At 45.5% G+C, this 10630-nt stretch overlaps 1 long non-coding RNA gene across 1 annotated transcript in view; it reads left to right on the forward strand.

The window, feature by feature from the left end:
* Positions 1-10423, forward strand: part of LOC122463301 — a 28638-nt gene extending 18215 nt beyond the window's left edge. Inside the window, exon 3 of the long non-coding RNA XR_006286516.1 lies at positions 10309-10423. This is a non-coding gene — a long non-coding RNA (uncharacterized LOC122463301). The remainder of the gene's footprint in view (positions 1-10308) is intronic.
* The last annotated feature ends 207 nt before the right edge of the window (positions 10424-10630 follow it).

Raw genomic sequence — 10630 nt, forward strand, 5'->3', positions numbered from 1 at the left:
TATGGATGCCTTTTAATGCACTGATGGAGAAAGGATATATACACAGGCAGGTCAGCCAGGCACACATTATTCTCGGTAAGATACGATCTCAAACATCTTTTATTTTATTTTCCCTTATACTACATTAAGGGCTATTTCATCTGTGTCTAGACTCAGAGGTTGTAAAAATAATATGGAATGAGGTATCTTCATTGAAAGAACTTGCCCTTCTTTCTGAGGGCAGTAGGTGGTCCATGATATTACTCACAACCAGAGTTGGCCCATGGCTTGGTAGCCTCAGCAGACCGTCCCAAGATAGGATGGGCCTGGAAAGCCTGCTCCTCTCTCTCGGCTCTGAGACATGCTGGTGAAGGGACAGCATAGGGAGCTTTCAGTGTTTCTGCCTGGGCTATCCTTTGCCCTGTGGGTGAACAGGATATTTCCTCATCCAGAGCTGCCAGGCTAGCACCTTTCAGCATCCACTAAATTCATGTAAAATTTTGAAAAAAGAAGCAAAGAGAAGAAACTCCACTTTTCATCTCCCTCATCTGTCAAGTGCTGCTCTCTCTCTGCTCTCTCTGCCGGAGGAGTTCAGCTCCCCCTTTGCTTTGGGTTGGTCTCAGAGGGAGGGAACATGTTGCCGGGAGGATGTGAATAGGAAATTGAAGCTTCTGTGCAGGCTGTGTTAGTTACTAGATATGGATACAGGAATTCGACTTGAAGCATTTACCTGCCAACAGAATTATACACAGGAAGCTTTTGACTGGAAGAAATATGGTTTAGTGTTAAGGTTCAGTTTTGTTTGTGAGTGTCTTCCTGCTGGCAGCTGCATTGAAGTGCAGCTATTGAGCTCCGCATCTCATGCCAGAGTCTCAGCCGTTCCTCCCAGCACAGAAAAGAGGGATGTAGACAGTTCTACTCATTAAACTTATTTTTCTCTTTAAATCCATTTTCATAATTTTATTTTTTGTATGAACAGATAAATAAGGGATTCTATTATGATAAATGGGGCACTTGTAGCAGCTATAATGCGCAAATTAAAGATGAAGCAGGGGGTTGAAATGGCTCCATATTTCATAATGAGGACCTAGTCAGATCTATCATCACAGCAATGGGTCTGCCAACATGTCCAGGAAGGAGCAAACCAGAGGCTCCCCTTGATTCCTGGAGAATCTGTGCACTCGCAGTTACCGCAGTTAGCGTGCTCGTGAGGCAGGCCGCATGAGCTGGCAGTGCCACCAGCTAGCCCTGTGGAGCACGAGGGACGTGTCACAAAGCCCAGGAGAACTGGACATTCTAGGGTTTGTTAGTGTGGGGCTGAGGAGAAGCTCCTGACAGGACTGTCGTTCACATGCCAGAGGTGTTGCAGCGTGCTGGGGACACGTAGGGGAATGAAACTGGTGTTCCAAGTGTTTGGATTGGGAGGGTTTTCAAAGCAAGATCAAGTTCCTCTCTCCTTCCACCCCTCTCAACATCCCACCCTCTGTGCCCAGGGCATGCAAAACCTGTGGAAAGGCTGCAGCAAACTATAGGTGTGAAGTGAAGCACCTGCAGTGCACAGAGAAGATATCCAGTGTCAACTGCAACCGCTAGCACACTGGGCTCAACATGAAAAGCCTCGACCTCTTTCCAGTCTCACTTCAGACAGGCTCAGAATAACCCTTCGAAACCCTGCAAATTACTCTTCTTTGCTCCATGTTTTCGGAGTATTAATGAGGCTTTGAAATACCTGCTTCTTGGTTAGCCAAACAGCAGTGGGCAAGCCAGAGAGAGCTCTGTGATCAAGGACAAGCCAGCAGTGCGAGGTCATAGGCTCCTCCCTGTGTTAAGTTCCTCCCCTGATGGTTCAGACATGGTCTCACGTAGCCCAGTGGGACTGGCTGACATGGGGCCAGGGAGTAAAACACCAGCTCTGCCTTGGTGTAGATGGACGCCCTGTGCAAACCTGCACACGCATTCCTGGACTAGGCCACGTTTCTGTTTGAAAGGATGTGCTATGCTGTATTCTTGGGCATTCCCACATCATCACGCTGCTGTGTGTGTCTCACAGCTGGAATGACCCACTCCAAAGAGCTCTGCTGAAGCTGAGTTACGACGAGGACCGGATGACAAATGGAAAAAATAGTCTCAAATGCTGCGGTAATTAGAAAGTGAATTTTGCTTTGCCATGTTCCCACCTCTTTTGTATCACCTTCCCACAGATGCTTGTACAAGCAAAATTTGGTTTGTGTGAGCACTCAGGGGAAATGCATTTCACACTCATGTCTGAAATGTGGTTCAGTCAGAAATTAACTTTATTTTGGGCCAGAGTGGAGGTAATAGTGCTTGGGACAAGCAGGATGTCTATGTCTAGAAAAGATCACTGGAGGTTTTGTGGCCATCCATGAGCGTCGTGACTAGCAGACATACTAGGTTGTGATGATAAAGCTACGCTAGTGGTTTTTATGTTACATCGAGCTGGGAGAGCCAGTGCAGACCAGCCACCAGCATGTTAACCAGGATATCCTATGACCCAGCTCAGAGCTGCAATGGTGTGAAACTAATAAAAATGCTAGTGTAGTCAAGGCTGAAGAGTTGGTGATGTTCATCAGGTAATACCTGGCAAATAGCTGGCATCTCTGCTGATGACAGGTTTAGTAGGTGAAGGTGGCATGCATTAGAAGAGCTTTTTGAGCTAATGATAGCTTAGAGCTTTGACACCCAAGGTACTGATTAATTTCTGCCAGTTCAAATACACATCCTCCCCAGGGTGGCTTTGATCCACACAGCACCTGAAATATAAAACCCCAGCATCACTGTACTTTGGAGATGAAAGTGAGAGTTCTATTGTGAAATGCTAAGTGGAAGAACAGAAGGCAGGAAACATGTTGCTACTGTAACTTTCATTCGATGACACAAGGCACAAAGTCCACAGGAACTATGTCAGCATCCTCAGCGACATGAGAGGCAGCCAATATGCTAGACCTGCTCCTGCCGATCTAACATGGGGCTCTGCCCTCCAAATTGTCCCCTCTCCCTTCTAAAATAAATCCTTGTCAGGAGAGTAAGGAGAATGGAAACGCCTGTTGAGCCCATTCCCCCTGAGTCCCCAGGAAATTTCTGCCCTTTAAAGACATTCAGTTACATGCGTGATGTTTGAAGTCTTTGTTTTGTCTCTAGCTAATCAGAGATCTTTAAAGCCTTAGACAGCAGAATGGAGAGATGTGCTGCGGACCTGTCTCCATTCCAAGGTGCAGGGAGGTTCTTGCTCTGCCTGCTGGAGTGCAGGGAGAGGTCTGTTAGGAAACCCATTTGCTTCTCCTTCTCTCAGTGAGGTTTAATTTTTAAAAATACTTGTAATTAAAAATGAAACAAACAAGGTGGGTGGAATTCAGATCATTCCCTTCCCACTGCCTGGGAGTTCAGTTTTTGTTTGCATGGTTGGTCGGGTGTTTTTGCTCCCAACACATAAGAAGTGCATCTTCCCTTCAGCTTTACCTGCCAACATATTTGCATCTTGTGCTAAACAAGTGAAACAAAGCCCCCTTTGAAATGCATGAAACCCTTTATTTCAAAGGGGAAGTGAGGAGCGAGGCATGTTGGCAGCACTTGGTTTGAGTTTGTCTTGAAATGCTGAGACTTTTTTGTGTGTTTCATCATTACATCATTAGCACCTTTAAAAGTTATTTCACTATCTTCTAAATGAGCGGGGTAGAAATTCAGAGACAGAGGGGTGTACCTGAGTGCACAGAAGAAAATCAGATACACTTAGTGGGCAAAATACTTGAACCAGTAGCCCTTCTGTGTTGTAGCCCAGCACCCATCCACAGGCAAAAGGACTGCTGCTCTGATCCATCCACAAGCACCCTCTTGCTTTCTCCCAGGTGACCACTTCTGCCTGGGAGAAACACCCTGAAAAAAGAAAAGGAGGACTTGTGGCACCTTAGAGACTAACCAATTTATTTGAGCATGAGCTTTCGTGAGCTACAGCTCACTTCATCGGATGAAGTGAGCTGTAGCTCACGAAAGCTCATGCTCAAATAAATTGGTTAATCTCTAAGGTGCCACAAGTCCTCCTTTTCTTTTTGCGAATACAGACTAACACGGCTGTTACTCTGAACCCTGAAAAAAGTCACTACCTTAACCTTTGTTAGGGCCCTTTTAAGATTCAGCTCAGCCCAGATCCCTGCAGATCGCTGCCAGCTGGCAAAGCTTAGGCAGGAGCTGACCAAGAACTCCGCTTAGTGTGTAAACACATGTTCACCTTCCCTTTCCTGCTCCTCCCTCCCCTCCTGGTTGTCTCACCTTGTCCTAACCTAGACAGTGGGTAGCATTTGGGGGCAGGGACTGTATTATTGACAGTGTGTCTATACAGCCTCTAGCACAATGGAGGCACTGGCCCTTGCGTGGTGCCCCTAAGCACTGCTGCAGTACAGACAAATGCAATATAGTGGAAGTCATTTCACACTGTACAACAGCTGAAGAAAAGCTCCGTAGCGTAATACAGAAATAGAATAGTTTCCTCCAAAGTTGTGGTTTGTTGTAGTAACCAGACCCAATTACAAGCTTGATTTTTAGCTCCCCCCTCCCCCGTAACTTTAGCTATTATTATTTATCATATGTATTACCATAGCATCCGGGAGCCCTAGGCTTGGAGCAGGACCCATTGTATTAGGCACTAGCAAAATTGGTGCTGGTACTCCATCATGCCAGGCTTACTCCAAAGGTTGAGAATTTTTCTGCAAAGCCTTCTGAGTTACAGATGATTTAAAATTAGCCTGATTTGAGATTCTGACTTGGGTCTCACATTTCTGTGCACCTTTTTACTTAAAAATGACTTGTTTTTGCCCCTCCAAACATTCCACATGTTGAAATCTTTTTGAAAACTCATGCCTAGGTGGTGATGGAAGAAAAAAGCTGTAAATGAATCTGTATCTTGTTGTAGCACGTGCATGAGCTGTTTGCACTCATGTAGCTAGTTGCAGTTGAGAGAGAAAATAAAGGTCCTTTTATACTTCACCAGTATACCTGATGCTGTCCTTCGAGTAGGTGTCAGTGTGACTCCCACTGCAGGTGCTACTGTGCCTCATGCCTGGGAGAATGGAGTTTTTGAACAGCAGCATCTGTTGGGGCCGCACATGTACCTTGTGCTTCCATATAAAGACATATAGGGCAAAGCGGCTGCGACCCTCCCTCAGCTTCCTCTTCCCGCCTGGGGCAGTGAGACAGAACCTGGCAGGGATTGACCTGCTAGTCTCCTCAAGCTCAATTTCTAAAACTATTTTTGAGAAGAAATCCTTCTTCATCTCTTTTACGTCATTAATATTTCACTGTATTATGTGCACCTGCAGCAGGAGCCACACTGACAACATCTGGAAGAACTACAGTTATGGGAGGGTCAGTAATTGTTCTTTTTCATTAGGTCACGAGAGGCCTGATTTTGTATTTAGGGGCCTCGTGTTCAGCTCATCAGGTGACTGTGTCACGGGTCTGTGGCAATAGAGTCTCTTCAGAAAAGCATTTGCTTTCTGCCAAGCATGAAGAAGACTGTTCACTAGGTGGATGGGATCTCCAGGCTGTACAGGGAAAATGGATAAGATAGTCTGACTTTTCTGCCCTGTAGCAGGATCATGAATAGGGAAATGTGGCTGGAGAGCAAAATGTGAGCTGTTGTTGTCTCTTGACCACAGTGGCTAGTTGGAATGGCAAAGGGCTGAGTCAGTCTATGGGGATAAGAGGCAAGATGTTGCTGTGATTAAAAATGGGTGGGATACCTGAAATATGGGCTGGGCCTGGGCCATGTGGGTTAGGGATGGAGTGTGTAGCTCACATGGCCAGTGTCTATGATGCAGGGTGGGTGGCAACAAGAGGGCTTCTGTTCTATCGGCCGAGGTTGTTACTAAAGTAAAAGTACTTTGTCTGCTAATAGATTTCACTATGAATTTAAGGCCCCTGGAATTGACTGCAGGCCGTGGCACTGAGATCTCATTACTGTAATGGACATTAACCACATCACAGCCTGAGAAGTGTCACTGAAACCAAAAGCTTCAGCCATCCTTAAATAAAAGGTTAGGGACCTGTCTGGGTCCTGACAGCTTAGTGCCTAGTCCTGCAGACAGTTGGCAGTACAGAGAGTATGGAGACAAATGTGGTGGGTCTCTTTATTGGAAGAGGAAGAAGCATCAGCGTCTGTCCTTAGTGAGTCTCTAGTGTGATGTGGCCTCCAGGCCATTTGCTTTCCTATCAGTTCAGCAGTGAATGGGGAACGCCACGCTTGGATTCTTGGCACAGGGGCTGATGGTACAGACTGGCAGAAGGCTCGTGAGCTGAACTGTTCGCACAGTTGCTGATGTAGCCAGCGGAGATGGCAATGTCTTACTGCAATAAAAATCAGAGAGTGAATGAGGAGTGGGAGCTCTGAGTAGACAGGGACCTGTCAGTCTTCTGGCCACTCAGAGAATTACCACGGTAGATCTATGCCTTGGGGTTACCTGTCAGACTCAGTGGTGCTTTCATGGCCACTGCACCAAACCACCTGAGGCAGATTGTGCAGTCTGACAAAGGCTGCTTCAGCATGACACCATGCCCATGCTGTTAAAACTGGCCATGACACAGGGTCACAGAATGACAACCTGTGAGCAACAAATACTTGGACTGATCTAGACAAACATTTGACAACGTTGGTGTCAGCTACAGCTCCACGGGGTGTCATTGCAAACAGCCTCCATCTGGGTGACTGGCAGAGAGGCTCCACAAGACTCTATATCTTATACCTCCATGAAAATAATACGGCAGCCAGCATCCTGTCCGAGTGTCAGGAACAAATCAGTGTCTATCCTCTGCTCCAATGTTGTAATAACCATGAGAGACGGTCAGTCTCTCTCTCTCTCACACACACACAGACACAGACACACGTCTGATAACTGGAGGGGAGAGGAGACAGAGATTGTCAAAGTTAAAATAGGAAATACCACTGGATGCAACTTCACGTGGTGTAAAGCCTGTGAAATGCTAGAGGGCCATCCATGGAATAGACAATCTCTCACAAACACTCAGACGGACTTGGCGTCCTGGGACTTGATTGCCTAGAGAACGAAGTCCCATGGAGATTTAAAGACATGTCTCCAATTTCATGAGCTTTGGAGGAGGTCCCATGGGAGTCAGCGATAACCAAGCTGATATTAACCTCCTCTACAATGCCCTGAAAACCTACTAGCAAGGGCTAGTGGATGTTTTATGCACTAAGTCTGACTTCCTGCCAGGATATTTTCATATACAAAACCTCCTCCCACTCCATCTTACTTAATTCTAGACTCGCATCTGAACAGGGAAGCAAAAGCACGTGGCCAACAGACTATGCCAGCAAGCCCTTGCCGGCAAGTGACAGGGAGAGACCAGCTAGGAACCTTTTTCATCCTGGGCTTTACAAACTTCTGCCACTGCTTCAGCATTGAACCTGAGCAGCAAGAGGCTGTTTCTGTGAGTGACCAAGACACCTGGGGAGTTCCCTTCACCTGATCTCGCGGCTGGTATCTTGCAGGAGGAACTCTTCCAAAAGCAAAAGGGAAAATCCCTTTGTGACCTGGTTTTGGAAATTATGTAAGTGTGGTTTTGCCTGGGCTAGCCTAGCTGTCAGGCATGTCAGCTGCCTTTCTGGCAGCATTTTCAGTGCAGCTGGGAATATTTTGCTGATCAATAAATGATTCTGATGACTGAGAATGAACAACGATTGACCTTTATAAAGCCAATACAGATAATATGTTTGTCCAGTGGATGCTGCTGCTATCCCCTCTGCAAATAAAGAGCATCATCCACGACAGTGAGCACAGCCATATGCATGCCTGCTAGAGATGTCACATCTGCATGTAGTGCTGAGTGTTGCATGTTGAATGCAACTGCAACTATGGATCGCATGCAGTGATGCATACAAGTACATCTAATCCTTCTTCACCAACGCCCCCAGGGTCTGGTTCAGGACTGTTCCTGAGATTTCCTAGTTCTTTCCACAGATTATTTTTGCCATGTCTCAAGCATAAGGGCATCCACCACTTCCTGTGGAAGGCCAGTCTGCAACCTAATAGCTACCCCATACATTTGGAAGAGGAGTGTATTGGTGTATGTCACTGAGTGGCCATCCTCCAGTGCCCCATGGTGACCTCAGGGGAACCCTGCAAACTGCCTCTCACCTCAGTTTTCCATCTTGGACTGCTCAGTAAACTTCACCTATAAGCTTTGTGTGGCAAAAAACACCCCTCCTTGGAGTCTAGATATTTTAACATAAAAATAAACTCCAAGTGCCAAATTAAAGTTCAGTAAAAGTCCACACAAAACAAATTTTTCTCTTCCTACACTACGGCCTTCCTGTGCGGGACTTTCCTGCTTTGGTAGGCCACTCCTGGCCTGGAGTCTTAGGCTTTGTCTACACTGGACTTTCATCAGCAAAGCTTCTGTTTTCAGGGTGTGAAAAAACACGCTTCCCCCCTCAACAAAAGTTTTACCGACTAAAAGCGTTGGGAGAGCGCTCCTGTCAACAAAGTTACTGCCTCTCGTTGGGAGTGAATTTTTTTTTGTCGGCAGGAGAACTCTCTCCCGCCGACAAAGAGCGGCTACACTGCGCATCTTTTAGCGGCATGGCTGTGGCAGCACAGCTGTGTCGCTAAAAGGTGCGTAGTGTAGACATGGCCTAAGTCCTAAGACACTCTGCAGGAGCCTACTTACTCTGCTCTCCCTGAGCAAGTGAGCATCCACCTCCCCTTTCCTGCAGCCTCCTGCTGTTCTTTATAGGGAAATCAGAGACAGACAACATAGGGGTTTTCTGTCTGCTTTCCAGCTATTTGTCTAGGCCCGAGGAACAATACACAGAACTGCCTCATTCACTGACTTTTGTGTTCCGGGTAAACAAAAGCCAAGGCAGTAGCACTGTGGTCACTCTAACAAGTTGCCACACTCCTTTATATTTTGTATCAAGGTTAGAGAAATCCTGGCTTCCTGATCTTTACTTTTCACTCTCACACTGAGGGATAGACCTTTCTCGAAAGCAAACTGATTTCTGCTTTGTGTGGGGAAGGTTCCTGAATAAGCAGGACTCCTCCCTTGGCCTTGCCTTTCATTTTTGAAAAACAAACCTGGTTTCTTCACACAAAATGATAACACTTGTGCTTCCAGTTCTGCTCACCCCTTGGCCTGGGGTTTGCAAGTGTAAGTGCAGATTACGAATGCATGTACAGCATCTGATATTCCTAGGAAGAATACTTTATAACTGAAATCTCTCTTCTCCTGGGGATGAAAGCAAAAACAAATTTAAGGATTAAATCACACAAAGGTATAATCCCCAAGGGAAACTTACTTTAGTTATTATGATTATATTACGATGTACGCCTCAGTACAGCAGAAGCAGTGTGAATACCATTTCAGTGGGGAATAATTTTTAGTCTTACCGCATATAGTACATTATAATGCATTTCTGGGAGCCTGATGAATAATAACTGCAACGCTCAGATTTTTTTGCTTTCTTCAGTTTATTTTGGCGTTTCTAACCCACTCCCCTTTCTTTGTTTGTTTGTAAGACCAGGTTATCCTTAGATAAAAAACTGCAATAATTCAGTTAGAGACTCTCTAACCAAATGTTCATTACATGTCCTACACAGTGTGTGTGCGCTTCATGTTTGTGCAGGGTTTGAAACAATAACCACATATGAAGCATTTTGAATACTCTTGTCCTGACTTCCCAGTGTGTAGTCAGTGACACCTGTGCTAAGTGAGTGTCAAATAACCATTCTGATTTGGGAACATTTGATATACACTTAGCATGGGTTTGACTACACAAGGTGCAAGGTAGTGGAGAATCTGGATCTGTATTTATTTGAATCGCACACTGATACAACGTATTGATCCCATAATGTACCACACTAATATAGCAGGTCGGTCCCCCAAAACAGCTTGTGGGTCTGGTATTTGGTAGCAGTGCCTTGTCGGATTGATGATAATACCATGTAGCACATATATAGTATTTTCCATTCTCCGAATGCTATACTAGAAAGGAAAATTATTAAAATCCACCAGTAGAGAAAGTGGCTGTGAAATCTTAAGAGACACTATGTGAAGCAGACAACATTCCTGATGTTTGAACAATTAAGAAGGAAGTCAGGCTGTTTATTTAAATATTTTTTCCTTTTATCAGCTTGAAGTGTGTTGCCTTTTAATTTTATTGGATGTCCCTTTCTTCTTGTATTCTGAGAAGGGTAAACAGGAGCTCCAAATTTACTTTCTCTTCCATTCATTGTTCTATATACCTTTAGTGTGGTCATCTCCATTTGTCTCTTTTGTCAGCCAAATACACCTTTGGAGGAGCGTGAGCATGCTGAAAAACTCATGAAGCTGCAGAACCAGAGGGGCGGTCGCATCTTTTTGCAGGACATCAAGAAACCAGATCGTGATGATTGGGAGAATGGGCTGACAGCAGTGGAGTGTGCCTTGCACCTGGAAAAGAATGTGAACCAGTCACTCCTTGATCTGCACAAGCTGGCAACTGACAAGAATGACCCTCATTTGTGTGACTTCATTGAAACTCACTCCTCTTATGGAACCCTGTCCATTCCTCTAATCGTTGTCATTGTCCATCACTGAGGGTTTTCTAGCACTATGTTCTTTATGAGATGGGGTGACCAGAAAT

The sequence above is a fragment of the Chelonia mydas genome, chromosome 19 (genome assembly GCF_015237465.2).
Source record: "Chelonia mydas isolate rCheMyd1 chromosome 19, rCheMyd1.pri.v2, whole genome shotgun sequence".
Taxonomy (NCBI): domain Eukaryota; kingdom Metazoa; phylum Chordata; order Testudines; family Cheloniidae; genus Chelonia; species Chelonia mydas.